The sequence below is a fragment of the Dermacentor silvarum genome, chromosome 9 (assembly GCF_013339745.2).
Source record: "Dermacentor silvarum isolate Dsil-2018 chromosome 9, BIME_Dsil_1.4, whole genome shotgun sequence".
Taxonomy (NCBI): Eukaryota; Metazoa; Arthropoda; class Arachnida; order Ixodida; family Ixodidae; genus Dermacentor; species Dermacentor silvarum.
Genome location: NC_051162.1, coordinates 69,841,325 through 69,867,549, shown reverse-complemented (window position 1 = coordinate 69,867,549; position 26,225 = coordinate 69,841,325). Strand labels below are relative to the sequence as shown.

At 46.5% G+C, this 26,225-nt stretch overlaps 1 long non-coding RNA gene across 1 annotated transcript; it reads right to left on the bottom strand.

The window, feature by feature from the left end:
- Positions 1-75: 75 nt before the first annotated feature.
- LOC125940011 (uncharacterized) lies at positions 76-15,658 on the bottom strand. The gene is made up of 3 exons (XR_007463237.1): positions 15,528-15,658; positions 7,059-7,094; positions 76-227 (listed from the first exon to the last, which is right to left on the bottom strand). It is a non-coding gene; the product is annotated as an uncharacterized LOC125940011 (long non-coding RNA).
- Positions 15,659-26,225: the final 10,567 nt, after the last annotated feature.

Below are 26,225 nucleotides of genomic sequence, written 5' to 3'. Positions count from 1 at the left end.
GAGCTACACATAAATATATATCGTCATTGTTTGAATTGCACTCAAATGAATCTAAATTGAACGGAATTACTTTTATTGAAAACAAAAAGTGTTTGATTACGAAAAAGCTTATGTACTTGCCTTATGAATAACGTTTCTGACGTTATTCTCGGCTGCTGTGCGGTCATCGCCGAAGTGGTTTGTGAACGCTTTGTCAACAACGAGGTACATGTCTATCTTGAAATGGCCTATTAATAAGTTAAAGAAGAAGACAACGAGGGCAGAGAAATTAGCGGTTTACTGACACAGATGACTGCTAGCTCGTAGACGGCTGACCCGGTAATAAGAAATGCCTCATTCGTTTTGACGGAAAAGAGCCGTCAGTCCGATTATGTATTCTAACTTTTCATGTGGCATCCGAAAGCGGCATATTGAGTCACTTCCCTCACAAAAAGCTTTACTTTTCTTAACATGTTCTCTCTGAATTATTCCATTGAATTAAACAGTTGTAATAGCTTTTAGCTGGTCGGTGTCATCCATGGGAAAAGAAATGGTAAGCGCAAAATTGTAACCTAAGCGCACGTTGGCACGTAAAGATTTTTAAAGAGCGAAAATACGGCAATGAAGGCGTCGACAGAGATATTCATAATTGTACCTGCACTCCGGTGATATTGTGCTGATGTGACGCTGATAAAATGTTTTACAGGCATCCGTATATCAAAGCTGACAATATTGTACGACTTTGGCAAAATGAGTGTACAAAAGGCGCCACGTGATGGCATCTCAGCCATGCAGCAGAAAAGTCAAGTGTATTCGCAAACATGACTTTCACATTACATAAAATGTTCACGGAGTGGAATGCACGTGGGTAGCCAAATGGCCGTTAGCGCACAATGGATAGATGCAGCTGAGAATCTATTGTCATTGCCCCATCGAGAATATCAAGCCACTTTGTTTCTAGCTTCATAGGTTTATTTCTCCCTTTGCTTACAAAAAGTTCTTAGTATTGTGGCCACACACTCTGCGCATATTTTCGCGCAGCCTCCGCCTTGCGGCGCAGCGTAACACTGCTATACGCTGGACTGCGTTACCGATAAAACACAGCGCCACCGCCGCGTCACCCAAGGTATGCGAAACCGACGGCGGCTGAAAAACAGGCTGTCCGGCTGGAAAGAGTGGCCTTTTCCTTCGGCTAGCGAGGACGAGCGTAGCGTTGGTATGCTCGTCCGCTGCCATTGCTAATCGAATAAACAGTTGTTACGTTTTTATGTTGGAATACTTCCTTCAACAGACGCTACATCCCACATCTGGTGACCAGGACAACGGACAATAATGCATCGACATGAGTCAGCAAGACGCCCTTCAACAACAGCTGGAACTTCTCCAGAGGCAGCTTGACACGCAGCAGGAGGTGATCCAGAAGCAAGAGCAACAGCTTCAGGAACAGCAACATTCCGGACAGGTACCCCGTTCACCACATACAGGAACTTCGTCCATCGCATTTATAGCTGCCAGTGTTTTATTCGTGCAAGACTTTATGAAGGCCTACACGCAGATACCCGTCAATCCGGACGACGTCCCGAAAACTGCAATCATTACCCCTTTCGGCTTGTTCGAGCTTCCCTTCATGAGCTTTGGCCTGAGGAACGATGGACATACCTTTCAACGCTTCATCGACGGAGTCGTCCGCGGCCTGGACTTCTGCGTCGTCTATCTTGACGCAATATTGGTCTTTTCCTGTAACGCCGACCCACACCACCAGCGCATTCTACTTTTCCAACGCCTCGATGACGACGGCCTACTCGTCAATGTCCCAAAGAGCGCTTTCTGTCGTCAAATTCCTCGGCCGTGAAGTTTCATAAGAGGGAACTCGACCTTTGCCTCAATGCATCTCAGACCTGCAAAATTACCCTCAACCCACCACCACTAAAGAGCTTCGCCGTTTCCTCGGCATGCTGAACTCTTGCAGGCGTTTCTTGCCAGACGCAGCCGACTATCAGGCTCCCCTCTGTGATTCCTTGGCTGGTCTACGAGGAAACAAACCCGTCACGTCGACACCGGCTTTAGCGCTACTTTTCGAAGAATGCAAAGCTGCTCTCTGCAGCGCCACACTTCTCTCCCATCCTTTGCGAGACGCTCCCCTTTGGGGATCTTCACGGATGCCTCCAGCTTCGTAATCGGCTCGCCCTTATGCAACGCGTAGACAACACCTGGCATCACTTGGCATTCTTCTCCAAGAAACTCTCAGCTCGGAAAACGACCCCTGCTGAGGCCAGCCTTACCGACGAAACCACAACCCCAGCCCCGTCGAGTTCGCCAGCTTACCGCAGAGAACTTCAGGTGATATACGAAGCAGCTCAACACGTTCGCCACATTCTCGAAGCACAGCACTGCATTATAAATACCGACCATAACCCACGGACCTACGCCTTTTCTCAACGCCGCGACAAACTCCCACCGGTCCAGCAGAACCAGCTCTCGTTCATTGGCCAGTTTACCACCCACCAAGTTCGACAGTCCGAATTCCACCTTTTCCGGCTCCTCGGGCCGATCACTGGGTTTCAGCGCTCGAGGACCACCAGCTACCACACCTGCGCCAACGGGATGCTGGAGCGTTTCCACCAACAGTTCAAAGCAGCCATCATGTGCCAACCGGACTCAACCTGGCTGGAAGCCAGCCCAGCCGTCGCCCTAGGTCTATGCACCACCTTCAAGCCGGACATTCGCGAATTTCTTGCTTAACCGCCATCCACCACCTCGACATCAAATCCCAATGATTTCGTCGCCCGGCTCTGACGCACCATGACTGCCCTCCGCCCGTCACCCGCAGCTCACCACTGTAAGACAGCCCCTTTCGTCTTCAAGGATCTGGCAACGTGCAGCATACTTTTCTCCGCGACGACACCATCCGCAAGCCTTTCCAGCCACCTTACATCGTACCCTACCCAGTTCTCCATCGCGACGACAAAACCTTCACCTGGCGCGTTAACGGGAACGAAGTCCGCGTCTCTATCAACCGGCTGAAGCCAGCCTGCGTCGTTTCCGCTGAACCAGGAAATACCAGTGCACCCACAGGCGTCCATCCACGACCCCCAACTTAGCAGCCTACACGCTATGGACGTCCGGTACGCTGCACAGGTATTTAAAAGCCCTGTGGGCTCTCCACTCCGTGGGTGGGGGGCGTTGTGGCGACACACTCTGCGCATATTTCCGCGCAGCCTCCGCCTTGTTATCATCCGGCCCAGCGTAACACGGCTACAGGATGGACTGCGTTACGGATAAAACGCAGCGTCCACCGCTGCGTCACCCGAGGTATACGTCACCGACGGTGGCTACAAAACAGGCTGCCCGGCTGGAAAGAGTAGATTTTTCCTTACGCTACCGAGACGAGCGTAGCGTTGGTATGCTCGTGCCGCTGCCGTTGCTCATTAAATAAACAGTTCACTTCACTTCACTTCACTTTATTACCTTAAATACCCCATTGGAGGGGTATTACATAAGGCGTGGTTAAAAAAATAAGCATTACAAACAGGCGTTCATTATGAGGTATGTTATGTTTTTATGTTGGAATTCGTGCTTCAGCAGACGCGACATCCCACAGTATCAACGGTATTGAGAAAAAGGCAAAGGAGATTTTAAGCGCCAATATCCACTCCGCCATCATGACCTGTTGAGCGTTTGAATAATGCAAATTGGTCCAATTTAGAAACATGCCATCTGCCGTCGGTATGCTGTTCACGTGGTCTCGACTTTAAACGACGACACATAACGTTATGAATATTTAGTAAATTATATTTTATTATTGTAGAAATTTTGTCACCCTATTTATTCCATCCCATGTTCAATATAGTGACGCTGCAGGTCGCGCGTTGCCGGTGGCATATCACGGACCGCACCGTTGAATGGCGTGTAGGGTGCGCGTGCCCTACATGCCATTCAACGGAGAAGTGGAAGCGCTGTATGGGCCGCGACGCGTGCATTGCGTGTGGACGTGGCACACCCTGTCGGGAAGGGACAACGACAACGATCCTGCGCAGCCCGCGACGGGGCGCATCGTGAGGAAGCCACGGGACGCCTGGGCAAAGTTCGGTCAGGGGCCGCGGAGTGACCGGTGGTTTGGTGACGACGCCCGACGCGGGGTGCAGCGCAACCGCCACTGCGACATCGCAAAAGCCGGCAGCGCGACGAGGCCGTGAGGCACACAGCGACGAGGCGCGAACGTCCACGGAAGCAGCGCGGGTGAACACCCGCATGGACAAGGTAGGTGGTGTGATCCCTGCCAACAGTGCCAATGACTGCACTGACCGCCGGGGATATGACCCATTCGTTGTCGGGGGTTGTAGAAAGTCATGGCCGGTGTCAGCGGTGGCAATAGCCGGCAAGGTCGGAGGCCGCGGAGTCGGCACGGTGCAGAGCTAGCACGCCGGCTCGGAGGCGGGCTCAGCGGACGGCGTGGACGGATCGGCTAGAGGGTCTGTCGGGGGCGTATTGTCAGGAGCGATGTCGTTGGAGACAGACACGCTGGGGTGCGCTGGAGTCGGCGTTGGGTCGGTGATGTTTGCACTGCCACGTGTCATCGTCGGTGGTCATAAAGGCGATTAGGTGGCCTGATGACAATGGCAGGAAGAGACGCTCTTGGTGCTGGCTGTGAGGGTGTTGGCGGAGATGAGTCGGGTAGCGTGTGGTCAACCTCTGGAAGAGGGTGGTAAGCCGCGCCATAGAAGTTCAGGACGGACTACCACACTTCGTCATAGGGGCGCGGGCCAGGCGATGGAACGGTGAGGTGCAGCTGGAGAGCAAGCGACAGGACGTCGAAGAGCACCACGTACTTGAACTCCTGGAACCAGAGTGGTTCAGCTCCAGAGGTTCAGCTCCAGAGGATGTGGTTCAGCTCCAGAGTTCAGCTCCAGACTCAAACTGCACGAACCATGCAGCGAGGCAGCCGAACTTTAACGGTGGCAGTGGTGAGTTGAACTGCGGCTCCGGCCATGTAGCCGTGGCAGTGTGTCGATCGGTGCACGGCGAGTTCTCCCGGATCACCACTGGAGGAGGACGTGACGGCGGCCCACGAGCCATGCCATCGTCCCTACATGGATTCGACAGAAGAGCGAAGGCAGCGAGCCGAGCGGCGGCTGACATGACTGGCGTGGCAATCTTCCAAAACACTGCGCGTGCCGAGCTTGGGCCTCGAGCACGCACTGCGCATCTTTATTGTAGCGTTAGCTACACTGGCCTAGCCAAGCCCGTTTCTCGCGGCACATCAAGAGCGGTGCTGCGCATGCGCAAGGATCAGTGAGGTCTCACGGCTTGCGCACCGGAGCCACCGGAGCCGGCACCTCTCGCGCACTCCGCCGCCGCCGCGCGCGACTCACCGCCGCCGGTCTGCGCATTCAGAGGAGTGACGTCGTAGCCGTGGTAGACGCACTGGCGCCGGCGCGCGCTCACTGTGCAGTCGCCGTCTGACACTGCGCTGGAGCCGCTGCGCTTCTGACTGGCGTTTGCCAGTGTGGTATAGCCATGGAGAAGGAGAGCGCAAATGCTGCTCAACAGCGCAGAAGAACGGAGAAGCTTGACTCATCGGATCCCGAAGTAGTTGCCTGGCAATTAGCGGTTGAGCGTAGGAGACAACCAGGAAAGCTAAGAATAATCAGCTGAACCTTTGATAACGCTACGTATATCCTGGCATAGCCGAGCTAAGCCACTGCAACTTTTTTTCTCTTTGTTTACATCCGGCACCAAGGTGTCAGCTGTGATCGCTGGCCATAGTGTCCCCGCGTCGGTGGGCGCTACACTCTCATCGCTGGCGCCAAATAATTAAGATTTCTTGTAAATAAGTTTCGTAGATCTATAAAGAATCGTACATGCGGAAGCTTCTGGGGGTAGAACTTCATTTTATGCTTCATTGAGGTGTGTGACAACCGCACATTCGTGTGTGAGGATCAGTGCTTGCATAAACGGCCAATACTCGGACTATGCGTACAGCCTCGGTGATAACATTCTTTCGTTCCAAAATCAAATAGTCGTACAATATTTCCTCGCCACACCCGCAATACTCGTACGAGGGCGTGATAGCTGTGTGAGACATCCCCACTGGTCTTGGTGTTCGTACGGTGAGAGACCGATCTCAAAGCAGGAGAAAAAGCCAAAAGACTAGGCCGCAATTGTATTGAATATCGAACATGACGGTTTTTGACTAATACTTAGGGGGGAGGGGCTCAGTAAACCAATGTGTCGTATTGAATGTGCTCTGGGCAGGTCTAGCCTTGGAAGCATTTGTGTCTAAACACATTAGGGGACGCAGCTGCATCGACCAAGACAAAGTTCAGCTTATTGACACATAATGTGTTACTTTTTAACGGTGCGTAAAATACATATATTCTGAGAATGGAGGTAACAATACGTTTTGTGACAGATTATTAAGAAATGGTTAGTTTGACACGAACCATTTTTGAGCAATCATAAAGTGATGAAGCTCTTTGTCAAAAAGTTACGCCTTTTAAAGGGACCGAGTATCTTGTATGGGCGGTGACTCAGTGCGAAGTTATCAAGGGTAAATGCGGCCAGTTAGGCTGCAAAATATTGCTAAATATTGAAGGTGACCCTGCGAAGCCGCTCGTGCCTTGAGAACCAGCTTCGACTGGGGGATAAGGCGCTACATGTTACGAGGAACCACGGCTGACTGAACTGAGGAGGCACCTTACGTGCGGACGATCTTCTTCGTCCGCTGTTTAAATAAATCTTATTTCTCCTTCTCTCACTCTCTGCTCCAGGGCAATATGCAAGAGTGCTTTTCAGCTTGAGCAATTTATTTCCTATCTAGTCTGTCATTCATATAACGTTTGAGCCAGAACCTCTAAGCTGTGCTCAATAAATCAATCAATCGGGCCAGATCAGTATATTGTATACCTGCTTTGCAGCACTTGATGTGATCGTTGCTTATGCTCGGACAACATATATGCGCTGGGGTTGCACAACCAGCTCAGACTTTTGTTCCACAATATAACGATGGAGGTACGCCCTCGTGATGATAATTTTTGGTGCGGTGTACTGAAGAAATGAGAGGTATTGATAGTACTCACCATGTCCGCCTGATTTCGAACTAGCTGCGCAAACCACTGCAAAAGGTTAAGAAACCAAGTAGCAGCAAAGGTATTGGGAATTAGCGAGCGAGCGCTTAAAACCGATATTTCTTGTATACTTCTTGACCCAACGAGCACAGTTTAATTACTCGTAACGAGTAACTCAAGTGCCATGATGCAGCAAGAAATGGTGTTCTTAATTTTTTGTATTCGGGAACTGTTGACATTTCACCGCTCCAATTAGTTATTAGAAACCATTAAGATTGCGTTATTGTCAGCACCTTGCCATGCTGAAATTGTTTTATCTGTTTCTTGTAACTGCTCAAAGATATTCATTACGAAGTGATGTCCTAGCTAACGATGTAAACACCATTCAGCTAACATAATTCCAGACCACCATATCTGCCTGACACACTTTCTACAGTATATTGGATAACCAGCTGAATTTCGTTCAACGCTAACATGTAAGCCATGCCGTAAACTATTTATCCACGATATGTAGTCTTCGCATGTGGACTGTTATCAAAAGATCTTCATCACATTCTTGCCATAATCTTTCTAGAACATGATTTTATTTAATTATAGACGCTTGCCTACTAGAACTAACCCCGGGAGTGTTACACAGCGCCACAGCTCGCGACCTTGGCGGCGGATGTGGAACATCCTTTCTGCCGCAGCCGTCACGAGTACGCGATCTTTTTGCGTGAACGCAACTGGCCAACAAATTCACACATGCTACCTTCGACACGTTAGTCAGGTTAGACCGGTGGCGGTGCGATTTTCGTGAGAAGTAGAGCGGGAAAAATAGGCTCGACTAGAGTGTCTGCGTCGATAATCTGACTAGATGTTACGGCTACAACGTCTTCGTGACCAGGACGCAGGATGTAGGCTACTGCGACAGCAAAGTTCACGCATGAAGGAGAATGGCCTGTATGTGAATGACCCAGTGAACGAGGCGTAAACGCCAGAGCAAACTCTAAAGCCGACTTATCAGCTTCCGAAAACAATCCCACGAAAGCAAGGACAATTAAGAATGGGCCCTCTCGCGTGCAAGCGAACGCCGGTTGCTGTCCAAAGACCGAGTCAGAGCCCAGAGTTGTCAAAACACAATAAAATATATTCTTCACGCAAGGCAGTTACACACACACTTGCACACTTAGGCTAGACAAAACACAATAATCTGATGGGTATTCACAAAACACAGCAAAATAATTAACGACAAGCACTAAGAGTCCAACACGTAAAGTAAATTACAAAATGAATAGGAACACTAAGTGTCCAATCGTATTCACCCGTCTTGGTCTTGTCAGACGATCTCGGCGTAGCTCGGGGCAAATCTCGAAGAAGGAACTTCTTCCGGAAATGCAGACGCTCGATGAACTCGTCGACTTGCTTGCCCGGGAATCCCTTTCTTCTGCAGACGCTCGGTCTTCACTGTTACATCACTTAACCGGTGCGGACTGGTCTGAACTTCTCTGGGTCTCGCACGGCGTTTATATAGCCGTCGACGATCCTTCTCGAATCCTCGGTCGGAGTTGTGATTCTGTAGCATCGCCAAAGCCTGGGAATCTTCTAGTCTTTTCTAGTACGGTCGACCGCCGCCGTCGAGCGTCGTCGAGGGGGTGGTGAGTCATTCTGTTACCACGCGCGCGCTCGCCGGGTAAGAGGGTACCTCGGCGCCCACGCGCACTCTCTCTCTGGTTACCGTCCCCTCGACGTCTAGACTCCGTTGGTCACGTCGGCTCTTTGAGGCGTATGCGCTCTTCCCTTCTGTTGAAATTGTCGTGGGGCCGGCGTGTTTCGTTCCCTGGCTTGCGTGACACGCGGCGCGCGCTTTGATTACGCGCCCTTTTGTGACACTGTAATAGGGGCAAGCAAGGTATTGGTGATATGGGCAATTTTCTCTCTACATGAAATGAAGGCTGAAGCAAACCGTAGGAAGTCTCAGCACAGTATAAGTTCACTGGATACACATCGATAGATGCCGTCGATGAAAACACTGTCCACTGTCCGTCGGTTTGAGTAAATACATTGTTACAACCGCGCAATATAGGTCCAAGAAAAGGCGTTCTTACTTTCCGGAGCCGCGAACACACGTCACTACGAAGAACAGAATCGACGAGAGCCGACACAGGAACACTTTCAACAGTAAGAGCAAACATGTTGGCCGAGTGACCAGGAGTGATTTTTGAAGACATATAGGAAGCACTTCTTCCTCAAAAAACTGCAACAGTTAGTTTTCCGAGTGATGTTCTGCAAGATGGGAAGAGGGCGCAGTGGTGATGTAGAGCGCCGGTAGGGTGAAGGAAACCTACGTCTGGCGGAACGGGAACTGTGAGGTAGATTGGTGGCACATGGAGAAGACGGAGGATGCTGCTTAGGGAAGAAGTACGGTCCAGAGGAGTAGGCGTCAGGTCGGTGGGTACTGTCTCTCTAGTCTCAAGCATTGCCTAGTCTTTTACCCTACTGGCGGCAGTGGCAGAAACGAGATATGGCCACGTATGCCGTAGTAAAAACAAACTGGACTAGCTGGACGCCACTGAGGGTAGGATGGCACAGCAAGTGGCCTGGTTTCCATCGAAGCCAAATGGCCATAGATAACGCCAATAGGCACAGAGGGGTCACGGTAGGCGTTGGTAGCGAACCACATCCCCATACGTAGGAATTGGGTGCTTTACCGGAGTAAGATTCGTCGTGAGTGTTGTCATCGTTGCCAACTCTTGCTTTACGCTCGTAACCTCGCCCAAGTCGAAGGTTGGGGTTGGGACCAAGGAGGTTAATACTAAAAATTTTGATGTTGATGTACGGCATTACACGTGTCTCGATGTTAAATTTATACCTTAAATACTGAATGGCGCATAACTGCATGTGGTTGGGCTGTGATTTCACGGCTAGCTTCCAGCACGCTGGAGTTGTACCCAAATACGCGTGTGGTCTGATTGTACATTGCAATGTGTCTACTTGTCATAGGACATAAGCACAATGACGCTTATTTAACGTGCGTTAGGTACTAGTGGGTACTAGTAAACAGGCGAGGATATGCTTTAAGTTTCGAGTATATTAATGCGTAGTTATTCCTTGATGAGTGCTCCAGCTTCACCACGCAAAAAGTTCCTCGTAGGCCTTGTATCTGCACAAAAATGCGTAATTTTCGAATACATTTAACACTTCCTTCTCATCATCAGCCTATATTTTATGTCCACTGCAGGACGAAGGCCTCTTACTGCGATCTCCAATTACCCCTGTCTTACGCTAGTGTATTCCAACTTCATCCTCCCATCTGGTTTTCTGCCGTCCTCGACGGCGCTTCCCTTCTCTTGGCATCCATTCTGTAACCCTAATGGTACGCCGGTTATCCATCCTACGCATTACATGGCCTGCCCAGCTCCATTTCTTCCGCTTAATGTCAACTAGAATATCGTCTACTCCTGTTTGTTCTCTGATCCACACTGCTCTCCTCCTGTCTCTTAACGTTACTCCTAAGATTTGTCGTTCCATCGCTCTTTGTGCGGTCCTTAACTTGTTCTCGAGCTTCTTTGTTAACCTCCAAGTTACTGCCCCATATGTTAGCACCGGTAGAATGCAATGATTGTACACTTTTCTTTTCAATGACAGTGGTAATCTCCCAGTCAAAATTTGGCAATGTCTGCCGTATGCACTCCAACCCAATTTTATTCTTTTGTATATTTCTTTTTCGTGATCAGGGTCCCCTGTGAGTAACTGACCTAGATAAACGTACTCCTTTACAGTCTCTAGAGGCTGACTGGCAATCCTGAATTCGTGTTGCCTTGCCAGGCTATTGAGCATTATCTTTGTCTTCTGCATATTAATATTCAACCCGATACTTAAACTTTTTCGATTAAGCTCCTCAATCATTCGCTCTAATTCGTCTCCATTGTTGCTGAATAGGACAATGTCATCTGCAAACCGAAGGTTGCTGAGATATTCGCCATTGATCTTCACTCCTAAGCCTTCGTAGTCAAAGAGCTTGAATACTTCTAAGCATGCAGTGAATAGCATAGGAGAGAGTGTGTCTCCTTGCCTAACCTCTTTATTGATAGGTAACTTTCTGCTTTTCTTGTGAAGAACTAAGGTAGCTGTGGAATCCTTGTAGACGTTTGCTCAGATATTCAAGTATGCCTCCTGTACTCCTTGATTACGCAATGCCTCTATGACTGCTGGTATCTCTGCTGAATCAAATGCCTTTTCATAATCTATGGAAGCCATATAGAGAGGTTGATTCTACTCAGCAGATTTCTCGATTACCTGATTGATGATATTTATATGATCTATTGTAGAATATCTCTTCCTGAAGCCAGCTTGTTCTCTTGGTTGGCTGAAGTCAAGTGTTGCCCTGATTCTATTGGAAATTATGTTGGTAAATATTTTATACAATACTGAAAGCAAGCTAATAGGTCTAATAATTCTTCAATTCTTTAATGTCTCCCTTCTTATGGATTAGTGTAATGTTGGCGTTCTGCCATCTCTCTGGTACAGTTGAAGTTGTGAGGCTTTGCGTATAAAGGGCCGCAAGCTTTTCAAGCATATTATCTCCTCCATCTTTGAATAAATCGACTGTTATTCCATCTTCTCCAGCAGCTTTTCCTCTGGTCATGTCTTTCAAGGCCCTTCTAACTTAATAGCTAGTTATAGAAGGAGCCTCTGTATTCGGTTCATCATTATTTCGAATGAAAGTAGCTTGGCTGTTTTGGGCACTGTACAGGTCAGCATAGAATTCTTCCGCTTCTTTACTATGTCATCAAAATTGCTGATGATATTACCATGCTTATCTTTCAGTGCATACATCTTGCCTAGTCCTATGCCAAGCTTTCTTGTTACTGATTTAAGGCTGCGTCCATATTTTACGGCTTCCTGAATCTTTCTCACGTTATAATTTAGAATATCCCTTACGTTCTTCTTCTTCATCAGTTTTGACAGTTCAGCGAGTTCTATCTGATCTCTTGAGTTGGACATTTTTGTGTTTTGTCGTTTGTTTATTACGTCCTTTGTTTTTTGGGAGAGCTTACCTACTGGTTGCCTTGATGCCTTACCTCCCACTTCAATTGCTGCTTCTGAGATCAACCTAGTTACGGTTTCATTCATTACCTCTATGTTGTCTTTATCTTCCTTTTCTAAATCTGCATATTTATTTGCAAGCACCAGCCTGAATGGCTCTGTTTTTACCCTTATTGCCTGTAGGTTGGCCTGTTTCCTCTTGACTAATTTCACTCTTTCTCTCTTCAAATTGAGAGAAATCCTAGACCTCACTTACCTATGGTCACTGCACTTCACCTTACCTAACGGTTCTACATCCTGCACTATGCTTGGATCGGCAGAGAGTATGAAATCTATTTCATTCCTTGTTTCTACATTAGGGCTTTTTCAGGTCCACTTCCTATTGCTGCGCTTCCTGAAGAACGTATTCATTATTCGGAGCCTATCCCGTTCCGCGTATTCTACTAACATCTCTCTTCTTGCATTCCTAGAATTGACGCCGTAGTTGCCACTTGCTTGCTCACCAACCTGCTTTTCCCCCGATTTTGCATTGAAGTCGCCCATGACTACAGTATACTGAGTTTTCACCTTTCTCCTTGCTAATTCAACATCTTCATAAAACTTCTATTTCTTCATCATCGTGAATAGAGGTTGGGGCGTAGGCTTGTACTATCTTCATTTAGTACCTCCTATTCAGGTTTATTACGACGACTGCTACCCTCTCAATAATGCTGTAAAATTCATAAATGTTGCCAGCTATGTTGTTATGGACTAGAAATCCTACCCCGGATTCTCTTTTATCTGGAAGACCTCTGTAGCAGAGGACGTGGCCGTTAGTCAGCACTGTGTAAGCCTCACCAGTTCTTCTAACATCACTAAGGCCAATAATATCGCAGGCAATGCCTGATAATTCTTCAAATGGTACTGCTAAGCTAGCCTCACTCCAGAGGGTGCGCGTGTTGAACGTTACCATGTTCAGTTTCCATTGGCGGCCTGTCCGGACCCAGAGATTCTTAGCACCCTCTGCCGCGTTGGTCAGCTGCTCCGCAGCGACTGGGACTGAGGGCCATGGGTTTTTTGTCGGAGTCATGAGGGAGGTAGTGGCCGAATACAGTACCAGGGAGGCTAATTCCTGTTCTGGTGAGGGAGCGACTTTTATGAAGCTTAGTGGGCCATCCTAGTTTGGTTTCACCTGAACTAGTATAGCCCGGCTAGCTCTCGGCAATATATTTTTTTCTTGCCGGTGTCAGGCACCACTTCATGCCTAAAGATGTAGTGGACTGGAGTGGGATTCGAACTCACGAGCTTCAGATTTGAAGCCGGGTATTCTACCTCTGCTCCACGCCTTAACTAATACTTACAATAGTGTAAATGTAGAGGGTTTGTAGCTTTACAAGCAATTAAAAACACAATTTACACCAATAAAAATGATCGGAGAGAGTACCCAAAGGAATAGATAGGGCTCTATAGAAGATGCATGGGGAAGCTCCTAGTGGGGGTGGGCTAACTGAAATTTTCGGGTGGGCCAACCTAATTTAGCAGTGGGCCAACTTAAAATTGGCTAGTTCGCCAACGTGAAATTTGGGCATGGGATAACTTGAAATTTGCTCATGAGCCAACTAGAAACTTACGGGTGGGCTAATGTGAAATTTGCAGGTGGGCCAGCTAGAAATTTGGGGGTGAGCCATTTGAAACTTGGGGGTTGAACATCCCCAAATTTCACTTCGTTCACTCCAAACTTCAAGTTGGCCAACCCATACTGTAAGGTTCCCAATGCATTTTCTATGGCAGCTTATGTATCCCTATCGGTATTTTCTCTGATTAACTCTTTTATTGGTGTAAACTGTTCCTAATCGCTTATAAAGCTACCAATAATCTACATTTACACAATTGTAACGACTATAATCTTCGGAAATTACGCATTTTTGTACAGATACAAGGCATGACACTTTTCGCGTGACGAAGTTGGGGGTGCTCGGAAAAGAATGCTTATGCATTTAAAGAAGCTAATCATTCAAACGCTTTCATGCACAAAAAAAATCATGTGATATGATACCTGTAACTAAACTGCCTCACCGCAAATAAAATGTGTATATAAGATAAACGAATACTTTTTGTTCAGTTTTTTATTGGGGAACCGAAAATGCATTCGAGTATCGCGCATAATCTGCGGCCGCCTATATACTCGCTCCACCCTCTTTTGCCCTCGGCATAATGATCGTCGTTGGCTTCTCGGTCCCGTAATAGGCCGCAGTGACTGCTACTCCGGGAGTTTCGGTATATAACCTCCTTGATGGGGATGCAGGCAGCATGAGGCCTCCATTCTTGTACTTGAAGCTCTTCGCGGATGATGGTGCGGATGAAAGGACGTAGATCTGAATAATTGGAAACCTCAGGACTGCTGTTGTCCTTTTGAACACGGAGAGACTGCAGCTCGTCTATGCGCTGACAAGTGGAAGTGATGGCTTGGACGGAAGCTGGATTTTGCACGATTTACAGAGCCAATGCCTTTTAATATTTTTCGAACGCGTTCGGCTTCCATCTGCTAGAGTTGGCATGGTGCCACAGAGCCAAGACATACTCTAGGAATGAGGTGTAAAACTCTTGCGAAAGATCGAGGCGCGTGTCCAGCTCCGGTTTGGTGACTTTTGCACGACCAGACGAGGAAGCGAAGATTTGCCGCAGTTTTGTGGTAAACGTTGACCAATCCGCGATGTCGGACTCGTGCTTGAAATACCCCGCCCTTGCCACACCGGTGAGATCAAATACGATATACGTGAATTTCTGGGTGTCGTTCCACCAGTTCGACGAACTCACACAGTCGTAGTTGTCGAGACATGAGTCAACGCCATCACCGCGGTGTCCGGCAAAGATCGCAATGAATGCTCGTCACAGTCCAAGAGGGCACAGCAGGAAAAGACGTCAGTCAGTGTTGTAGGTTTAAAGGCACCGGAAAAACGGTTGTTGGAAGTGTCCATTGTTGTAGCTGTAACCGGGCACAGGTGGCGAAAGGAACATCGCTCCGCGGAGGACGTGAACGCGTGAGGCCGTCGTGGTCTTGACGTACATTCACCACTTATAAGAACGAGACCAACCAAGCCGCCAAGCACTTCTTTTATACCAAAAAGGAAACGTGCCAGCTCATACGCCAAGAAACAAGGTCAGGGATGATGGCTATGTACATATGAAAACGACAAAGCACGTGCACAGTGCTTACAATGTATATATATATATATATATATATATATATATATATACGCGGTGATCCGAGAGCCAAGCCGGGCTATCACTTAATAAAAACATAGCTGTAGCTAGCCATAGATCAACTAAGTATAACATGATAAATCCACAAACGCTACAGGTATTCAACTACACCTGTACAGGCCACCCTCTCAATGCTACAAGCGAAATAGTAAACTGGATTATTCAAAGATCAAGTTGGCAAGTCATAGTTTCAGGATAGATTGTGCTTACCCAAAATAGCGCTCCAACAAACTATCCTCAGAACACCATTCACCATGTTTGATAATTTGTGAAAGGCGTAGGAGGCTGTGCGACTGTAGTATGGCAAAGTTATTTCTCTTTGGAAGCAGGTTCAATGCGACAAATCCAAGGTGCAGAACACATTTTGCATTGACTGACGAGTAACAGCAATGCACCTGTGGTTCTATAGATAAACTTTCATAGTTATTAAACGCGCCAAAAGTGCAATTGTTCACATTCAAAATAATTTTCAGCATATGATATTTGCCACCTAATGGCAAGCCAGCTTCCAAGGAGGATATATATATTTTTTCCAAACATATGTCAGATTTACTAGAAGGAATGACGCAGCTTTGGTATCTTTTAAAAGCCATATGTACATTTTACGGCGAGTGCAGTTGCAGAATCAAAAGTAAATGGTAATATGACATTTGGGTCTTTAGAAATCTCGCGATTTCTTGTAAAATTGTTGTTGGAGGCAAAGCACCCGACCAATAAAATTGCACCTGGTAATGGCGAACTGGTTCAGCAGTGGCTAGCTACCCAGCTGCAGAGTTGCTCATGGCGTTGTGCTCTTGTTCTGAATTTATAGCCTGATGACATTAAAACATTCCATTTACAGATACGAGTTGGAACACAATGAGTACGATAAATAATAACTACCCAAAAAGGACGAGCTAAGGAAATTAGAAAGTGCGCCGATGCCTCAGACGCGCTTTCGTGCGGGAAACATCCACGGCCCACCATGTAGATATTTACTGCAGCAAGTGAACTCGCCACATTGAACCAAATGCTAGTATTTCACCAGTCCTATACCTTTGTCGTCCATTTTCACAGCCTGTACTTTGCACATCTTGTTTTCCCAGTCAAAGCGACTACAAAGCCCGAATATGACAACTGCATTCCTTTTAGTGTTGTGCAAAAGTATAGGTGTCGTGAAACAAGTCTAAGACGACTCTTACTGGCCTGACGAACTTTGTGCATTTTATTGCAACACCAAATTATTTTTGATGCGTGACGAACCACTCTAACATTGAGGTATGATGCTTTCAGGTCGCTATACGTAGGGGCTAAACGCATTTTGTTGCAAAAGTAGTCCAACAGTAGATTTTGGTTTCAAAGTTGTACTCCTCTTGTTACTGAGGATAAATTAGGCACAAACAATCATTGGCTCGTAGCAGCACAAAAAATTTCGCAGAATAGAAGCTGCCACTCGACGAAGACGATCGTTTCATTGAACAGGCCAGAACAGCCACACTGTCACCGTACCTGAGCTTGTGAACCGACTGTGGACTCGGCTACGGCACCTCACGGCGCTTGCCAAAAGGTAGTGGGCGCGGCCGGAATTGCCCGACTCGAAACGTCTCCTGGCGCCCACTGCCAGTCCTGCAATGGGATTCCGCCTTCTCACTTTAACGCGTCCCTTATTCTTCTATCCTATTTTATACTATTTCCTGCTCCTACAGACAATGAGCCGTGCTCCAATTGGGGCCGCCGAAATATGTGTATTATTCTCACCCCAACCTCCACCCGTCCATCCGATCAGTGTTTATTAAGATAGGGTGTGGCCGACCTATACATTCTGCAATGACCGAATTACCTAATCATTCTTTTCTGCTATCCCCTTTTGTCCCCTTATTCAAACAGCCCTCGGTTTCTGCGTATTATAACTTTTGCATTAAGAAATAGTGTTTCTCCAATTTGATCGCGAAAGTCTTTTGTTTAAATAAAGCGAAACTGTCTCGACCTACTCTCTTTGGATAGGCATGGCTTCTAGGATGTAGGTGGTGCTGATTTGGTCGTTATCTCGGCTGGCTGATATATATATTTGAAGGAGTTCTGTCTTGCACGATTGTGAGGTACCGTACATAGAGCAAATCGGCACCGAATCTGATGAGGACCCTCGGTTCGGGATAGCTGCGTCAAGGAAAAAAGCTCGCAAACCCACGACATTTTTTTTTCATTTTTTTTCATTCCATTTTATTTTCCTTTGTCAAAAAGGAGGGGACGGGACTAAAAGTCATTCCTTTCTCTTATTAACAACCAAATTGTCTTAAAGGGGTCATGAAACACTTTTCCCACTAATCATTGAATCGTCTTGCCATTAAAGGCTGTCTTCTAAAGGATCCCATGCCGGAAACAGTTTTTCAATCATTTCACGGTAAGTGTAGTTATCGCACAGGTATCCAGCTTTATCTCTCTCTTTGCATCTGAGCGGGGAAACCAAGAGGACAAAGCCCTGGCCAAAAGTTGAGGAGTGTCACGGCGGCGAAAGTGCTCGTCGCGGCACCCCGTGGCGTCCGCGGTAGACGCAGTACGCTGCTGCCATATTGGATGCCACGTGCAGCAGACGCAGCTGCGGGCAGTGCGAATATGAATAGTTTTTATGAATTTTTGAGATCGCGGACACATAAATATTTTTTTTCATTTAGTTAACTGAAAAATTTGCCATTATGTCTCACGATCACGATATAAGCCAATAGCGTTGGTGGCCAAGCTACTTTGGATGCAGCCGCATTGCTGAAGCGAGGGCAAGCGATTTTCCGCTGTGCTTGCCACGAGATTGTAAATTCCTTGCAGCATGCAGCGCTGTAGTATTTCGCTCACAAGTTCACCGCAGACTCCAAGAGAGCTCAGCTACATTTTCTTACTATGTGGAAATATTTTTTCAGGGCCCATTCAATATTTATAGCGTATTCCTTCAGATTTTCTAGAGGGTGTCTGTAGATTTAAAACACATTTATTCAAGGAGAGTGTGTTGGGAGGTTAGTTAAATAAATCAAAGGTTAGTCTGCGTTCGTCCTGTCTTCTTTTACTTCGTTGTCTCCTCCCTAGCGAAGCTCAAGTTCCCCGAAAAATTGTTCGGCGTGATAACTGCCCTTTCACGGAGTGAAAGCTCCTTCTGGCGAAAATTTAGTAGCGGTGACTGAAATGTCACCTGGATGCCGCCAATCAACGGCGAACAGCTGCCCTATGACCTGGCGGAAATACCACGAATATTATGTTTTTAAGCTATCTAGCCAGAATTTGTTGACAGTCTGCATCTCCGAGGCCGTCTTACTCAACTGAGTTTTTTTGTATTTAGCAATTAGAGATTTTACATGCGACCACAGCAAAATGATCTAACTATGATAACGTCTGATACAAGATCTGGTGTATACAGCCAATTACAGTTGCACTAGCTCAGCCTATACGCGCTGCAAATGTGGGCCTCACATGAGATGAATAAGGCCCCATAGTCGCTTCGGTATGTTTCTTTCGAAAGATGTGCCGATGTATGTAACAATAAACAAAACAAAAAACAAAAATACATTGCTCATCAAAGCAAGCTCTGAACCAAAGTAGACCTTGAATTACAGCTAACCTGCCGCACTGCGCAAAAAATCCACAGCGATGCACACCAGAATATCAATCAAAACATTACAGGCCTTCGAGAAAGTTTTGACTTCTAATCGAATGAATTCGCTTGTCAAAGTGCAAGAAGGGGCGCTATAACGTAAAATGATTCCAAACTCTTTTGATTCCAAACTCCTGACGTCAAATGTACGTAACCACCGACGCAAGCGCTGGGCGGCGACCCGCAGCGTTGTCTGAGCAACCCAATCAAACACTCTCCTCGTTTATAGGAGGTCACCTTTGTTCGCTTTCAAAACCAATAACATTGTCGACACTGAGCGGTTTTTTTTATCTAATTGGCTAACAAGAGTTGAAGAGCACGCTCTAGTGGAGAGGCGTTCGATGGGGCCGAGCCAGCGCAGTGAAAATAGATAACCGCATGAAGAGCGTGGTGCCGGCTACTCCGATTGGTCCGCTCACGCCTTAATTAGCTTGCGGTGGCTGTTCGAAAATCGCGGCGGCGTGCAACAGAAGGATAAGAATGGCGTTAAAACGGATCCTAAGCAAAGAAGAGTTGGCAGAGCGATGTCGTATGCATGCCGAAAGGGCTCGATAACGTTTTACTGCCACGCAAAAGTGTTTATAATGCGCCAATAAATACATGCTCACAGGCAGGTGCGAGTAGCGAGGGCCTGAGCGATCGGCGGGCAGCCATCTTCTATTCCTTTCGGAACGGGGCAGTCTGTGGCTATTCAGAAAAAAATTCAGTTTTGTTCGGCATATTAATGCATTTTTTTTCGTGTACACGTCACTTTGACGTGGTAAGTTTTCGCGGTTTTGTGAGGGCGCGTGACAGACTGGCGAAGTGGGCGTAGCCAGAAAACATTGGACCAATAGCAGAGGGCTAATGGTGAAAAGGCGTCGAATCAGGAATGATTATTTTACTTTTTGCGCGGTTTAATCATGCATAATCAGCGTGCACACTTTATATCAGATGGGGAGCTATCGCGGTTTTCGTGACGCCGCGTGACAGACAGGCGAAGTTGGGTGTGGCCCGAAAATGGTATGACCAATCGTGGAGGATGATTGCAGAACTTGGAATCAAAACAGTTTGGAATCATTTTACGATATAGCGCCCAAGGTTATAAAGTAAACTGCAGTTTTCATGGTTTGAACACTACACTGGCGTACCAGCGCTGCTACAATATGCAGGCACAAAGGAAAAATTTGCCCTTGATCGTTTGAAGATTGGGCCACTCCAGCAACATATTCGAGGATAAATGTCTTTGGAGGAAACAGAAGCGGAACTACACCTGTAGTTATAGCCAGTTCCATGCGTGTGTGTACAAGCCGGATTATTAGACGCACGTGCGTTTAAATCGCTGTGATTCATTACTTAATGCTCATAATAATGCTGCAATAGCATAAATTAAGAACATACTAAGCTTAGTACATCAGAAGCACAGGTCGACTTACGAATTACCATTGGTTTACAGCTGCGCAACACGTACTCCTAGGCCCACCTGATACGGTGATAGGGTGCCTAGGCGCCACCGTTGCCATAGTTTGTTGCCGTCGCACACGCACGATTCGATGAAGTTGCAATGGTGTACTGCAAATTCACTTACATTGCTTGTAGGGAACATAAGTGACAGCGCTCAGTGATCCGGCTAAATGTCTTCACAACGCGAACAAAGTCACATAACGTCGTCGGAATAAAGGATTGGCGGTTATTGCGACGAAAAACAAACGACCGCTGCTGGGAGTGGCAGGGTTATGGTGATTGAGGTTCAGGTGAGGAAGAAGCGCATAATTCTGCAGCCGTAATGGTAGAGCACCTCGTTGTCTGTGCTGAAATGGACGTGGGTATAAAGACATTAGACACAGGTTAGAGAGGCAGGTCGCGTGCCAAGGCGCGAGTGGCCGTGGGAGGCAGAAGTCCCTTTGTGTGTTTTGGTCAGCGAAGTGGTGTTTAAAACGGAAGCCGGCTCAATCCTGCATGCGTCCTCATCGCGAACCAATGATCACATATTGAGGCGACAACGTTCTTCCTCTATTCATTCTCAGCTTTTACCTTTCGCTTTTCTCCTTCTTTGAGGAGGCATACCTCAGTTCATATAGCGCTTCCCTCTCCATTCCTTGCAGATTTTGCTCGGTTAAGCTTTCTCGCTGCTTCAGTGGCAGCTTTTTGACGCCAGTTTGCCACCAGGTCTGAATATAAATGTTGCGTTTGCTCATCGGCTGTATATAGCATTGGCCAGCTGGTCGACGGCGTTTTGTCACGCATGCTATCGCTTGAACAAACATGTCCATCTGGTGGTCTGTACTGAATTGAGAGTGTATCACTCATTCGCAGGACGTTATGCAGGACTTGATTAAATGTGTACCCAACAAGCCAATCCCTAGCGCCTTCTTTCGCGCCGACATGAAGCTCTGGCTTCGTGATTATGTGAGGCATCGTAAAATGTGTACTTCCGGCCGTGCAGGATCTTGCCGGTGCTTGCTATGAAGAGTAATATTGGTAGATATTAAGGCGGCCAACATGAATGGCATCGAGCGAAGGCTGGGTGAAAAAAGCAATAGGCGCGAGTAGGACGATTTCATAAATGTTCGCCGGTCACTTCGTCAGCTTCAGCACAAGATCAGCTTCTCCTAGAGGCTGAGGCGTTAGCGAGAAGTTGTGTACAATTTGCTTCAGGATCCGAATTGCCACAAATGAACCGGAGTTGTTAGGAGCAACGGCGCTAAAGTGGTACACATGCACTGAATCTATTCCCCTAAGACGCACAGCTTCGGTGAACGTGCTCCGAGCTTGTCATACAATCAGTGCCTCAACCATGAAAACGAATACGGCGGTGCTCTACCACCTTATTTTTCTCGCAGTCGTTCGTCGGCATACCCATGACAGCCGTAGAGTTTTTTATCCATCGCCGCACACTGGGGCCTACCATCCCAAATACTTCACTAAACCAACACGGCGACTGGCGTGGAACACTATGCAAATCATCCAGAAAGAGGAACCTGTACATTTTTGAACTGTTTAAACGGAACAGTTGGAGCAACAATAGTCCTGAGGGATCACCCAAACTAAGCCTTGAGCTCAGAGACACCTCTAGATTTGTCTAGACTGACGTTTAGCGAGTCATATATCCCAAAGCCGGAAATACTGGAGTTTATGGTAATATAAAAAAAGCAAACTCGAACCGCCACACATGACCGTAACATCCGCAGAGTAAGCCGTTTAAGAAGGAGCAAGGTTTACACAAAGGCGTTGAAAGTTTTGGGTGTACAGGCTAACGTGCCAGGTATCGGCTAGCTAAGGCCCACTGAGACACGTAGCTTGATCCCCACTCCACAACACACACAACTGTGCGCCACGGCAGTTCGCTAACTCACTGACAAATCATAGTGACGACGCCATCCATGGTGCATATGAAATGAGTTCATTGCATGTCATGTGCAGGATTGTGTACAACTAAGCGGTTCCGCCATAAGGTAGCAGTCGCAGACTACTGATTAATGCTCCTGGAAAGTCTGCTAACCCACAAAGGTCCTTTAGAGTTAGGTTCGCCATGCATTAGCGTGCATTCCCGTGACACGTGAACATTCACCATTCTCTATAGAGAATGTACATTATTTGAAATAAGGATGGAGTCGGTGTGTGACCTGTGTTTGCACGGGCGAGTTGCCCAAGCCGCGAGTGAACTGGAGTGGGATATTCAAGAGGTGCCCACAAATTTGATTTTTTATTGACAGTAAGTTTGCTCATTCTAAACGCCTGTAAATAGTTCTTGCTGCAAAATGGTACTAAAGAAGTACCCTTTATCGACAACTACCTTTCACGTATTTACTAAAAATTCTGGCATAACCCCTTTAGGAACTCCATCCCAGGTCCTCTACAGCAACGCTATTTCTCGCTATGTTGTACAGGCACTTGGCCAAAGTTGCGATGTTTTGACCAGCTATGGTAAATTGATTACTGCTACGATCAGTTGGCTTTAAATGAAGCCTAAGCAGCTATTACACTATTTGTTGAGTTTGGACGGCTAGCTTAAGTTTCAGTACGAGAGCCGGTTATTAGAGTTGTGTGATGTCGTTACCATAAGTCCCTGTATAGAGTCGTGCTAGCACACACTCCACACGTGGCGCTTGTTTGTGATTGCGATATTTATGCCGCAGCGAAAGTGAATCATTGCGAAGTGTACATATATATTAGAGAAGATTAAGGAAAAATAAAGAAAAAAGCGCACGCTGCTAGCAGTTCCCTGGGCTCCCTTTTGCATTTTGGTTTGCAAGTGCACACTAAAATATTGTTTTTAAAAATACATATAAAAACACTAACAGAGACGTTGCCATCTTGAGAGTGTATTCAAGTAAATTCAAGAACATGCATGATAACAAAAACATTTATGGACATCGCCTTCTATTTCCAGTAGAAGGGAGATAATTTCTCCAAAGTTAAGTCATCTACATTATCTGCAATAAGTTTCTGCAGTAAAGGTGCCTTTTTTCTTGCTCGCCCAGGAAAGACTTTGCAAGTATTTGCTCGAGTAAGAAGGATTTCACATCCTCAGTTGGTGTTATGCTTGAAGCTTTCATTTGTAAGCTTGTCCAAATTTACATGAAGGCAGAAGTGGCTTTGGCTTTTAGTGCTTCATTACAAGTTCATACTATAAACAAAGTGCACATCTAATACAGTTTTGCACATTTTTCATTTTTAGAATTGTGAAATTACCAAATAGAGACTCAGTGCACATGTATTGAATGTTTGCACTGACGCACAGCATCGTATTTTTGTATAATTAGAAGTCTATTTCCAGTAGAAGGGAGATAATTTCTCCAAAAGTGAAGTGATCCAGAATATCCGCAATAAATTGCTGAAGTACAGGAGCCTTTTTTTTCCTGCTCGCCCAGGAAAGACTTTGCAAGTATTTGCTCGAATAAGAAGGATTTCACATCCTCAGTTGGTGTTATGCTTGAACCTTCCATTTGTAAGCTTGTCCAATTTTACATCAAGGAAAACGTGGCTTTGGCTTTTAGTGCTTCATTACAAGTTCGTACTATAAATAAAGTGCACATCTAATACAGTTTTGCACACTTTTCATTTTTAGAATGAGATTACCAAATAGAGACTCAGTGCACATGTATTGAATGTTTGCACTGACGCACAGCATCGTATTTTTGTATAATTAGAAGTCTCTTGCATATGACTGGCTTGCACTCTAGGCAAAACAGCAATACTTAACGATCCAATGAATGAGAGCATATTAGATAAGTAGCGTCACTGACGTGATAAGAATGACTATCGAACCATTCCTTCAGTTACTACACCTTCTTTTTGAAAACTATAGTCAACATGCTGATGCCACCGTAATGTGCATGAAAAATAGGGTCGTAAAGCTTTTGTAGCGTTTGGTGCGTTAACATGTATGGAGCTAAAGTTTCATAAAATATTCAGTACCTTCTTCTAGATGGAGTAACGTCCAAAATATTTTTCGACCTTTCGCTCACTTTTTTGTGTCTGTATAGGCTACTCCAGAATTGATTCATGTCACCATGAAATACAGAAATGCCTTACTCTTGACGCTGCTCCGGAACTTTTGAAATCCGGGACATTTAATAAGCAAATATCAGACGTTTGACTTCCGCTGGGCTTGTGCTCGCCTACATGTGTTTATTATTAACATATAAGGCTACAGTTTCTCACTGTGGTACAATTGGTGAAAACGTTGTCTGGGTAGCCATCCTTCACTTTTGGCGTCCTCTTACGCTAGGGGCAACTTATAACCAATATGTCAGTGAATAAAAACACACACACAAAAAAAACTTATTGATGGCAGTTTTGCCCTTTGTTGCTTTTAAGACAAATTTTGTGTGTTTGTTTTTGCTTGTTTTTGAAAGACCCTAAGCGCACCGTAACTGGTTGATTTAGTTTTTGAATACAGACAGAAAAAGCGAGCGTGTAAAATCTTCAAACACTTACGAGCGAAACACAAAATTCGTGTCATTTTCCACGATTAACGCGGCTGAACATCAACAACAAATGTTACAGTTGTTAAAGTAAGCAACAAGGTGATCAAATGCTTTATACTTGTGGTTGTGTTCATACAGACATAAGTGGTGTTGTGCACCCTAATATGCGTACCGTTTGCAAAAGGCATTCGAAATTCCGAAAGTTTAACATCTAATAATCACAGGCCTTGTATATTTCGAACGTCGTTAATAGAGCGCAAATAACGCCGTGACCAGGCTTTACGTTCAATCGTCGGCCATCTAAGTTCTGCAACACCCAATCATCTGCTCCCTATGTTGTGCCTTCCCGCAGGTACATTACACCATCGCAACATTACTACGACCACCCTGATCGCTCTCTCATCGTGCCGAGTATCTACGGTAATTTGGCTTACGTCTCATTTACGATGAGCCCCCCGCCGGGAATATCGACTCAAGCGCACTTTTGATCGCGCCAGGCGCCACTTCTAGCCTGGGCTCTATCACTCCGTGCCACGGCGTATCTCTATAAAGTTGCACCGAACGGACAGCAACGCTTTCACTCAGTCTCCTTCATACTACTGACATCTGCTTGGAACCGTTTTCTCTCGTTGGATTTGACCTTCTTCAGCCTATTTCCATCTCAATATCAACGAGCAAGTGAGTCAGTGTCGTTTCCAAGTATGTGACGTGCTGGGTAATTAGGCGCGCCCTTCCAACCAGCTGCGCTACGCATGTGACGGACTTTCTTCCTTGTGACGTCAACTTCAACCTAGACGTTCTTGACAGCTTCTCACCAAATGGGGCAGGCAATACTTGTCCCGTGTCCCCAAAAACATCTTTATTACATGCGCCACCCTCACAAGGTGAAAATTGTTTATTACGAACGTACAGATGAACCATGTCGGTGCCTGAATCAAACTCTAGCCGATGTGCTATCCGTATTAGTCTCTGTCGGCCACGACGACTGGTACTGGCATATGCGTGTTTATTCAGAGGTGGCATCAAGGCCTGTTCTCCACAGCGTAGCAGGGGACACCACTCTGTCTAAGGGTTTCTCGCCGTTCAAATCACCCAACAAAGACAACAGCGACAATTGAACGTTACATCTTCTTTATGAACTCAACCATTTCCTGCCCCTCCTTCCCGCTTTCATAAAGTCAACTCCTACGAAAGTCCACGACGACAGGGTGCGGGCCGACACAGCCCATAATCTCAGTTGTGAGTGTCTGATAACGGCATGGGCTTCCCAACACGCCCAGTAATATTGCCGTCACAAGGATGTTTGCTACTCTAAAGCTTTGCTCTTTCTGCTATATTTCACCGTCGGTGGTCTTAAACCTTTGAGGTGCGAATTAGTTG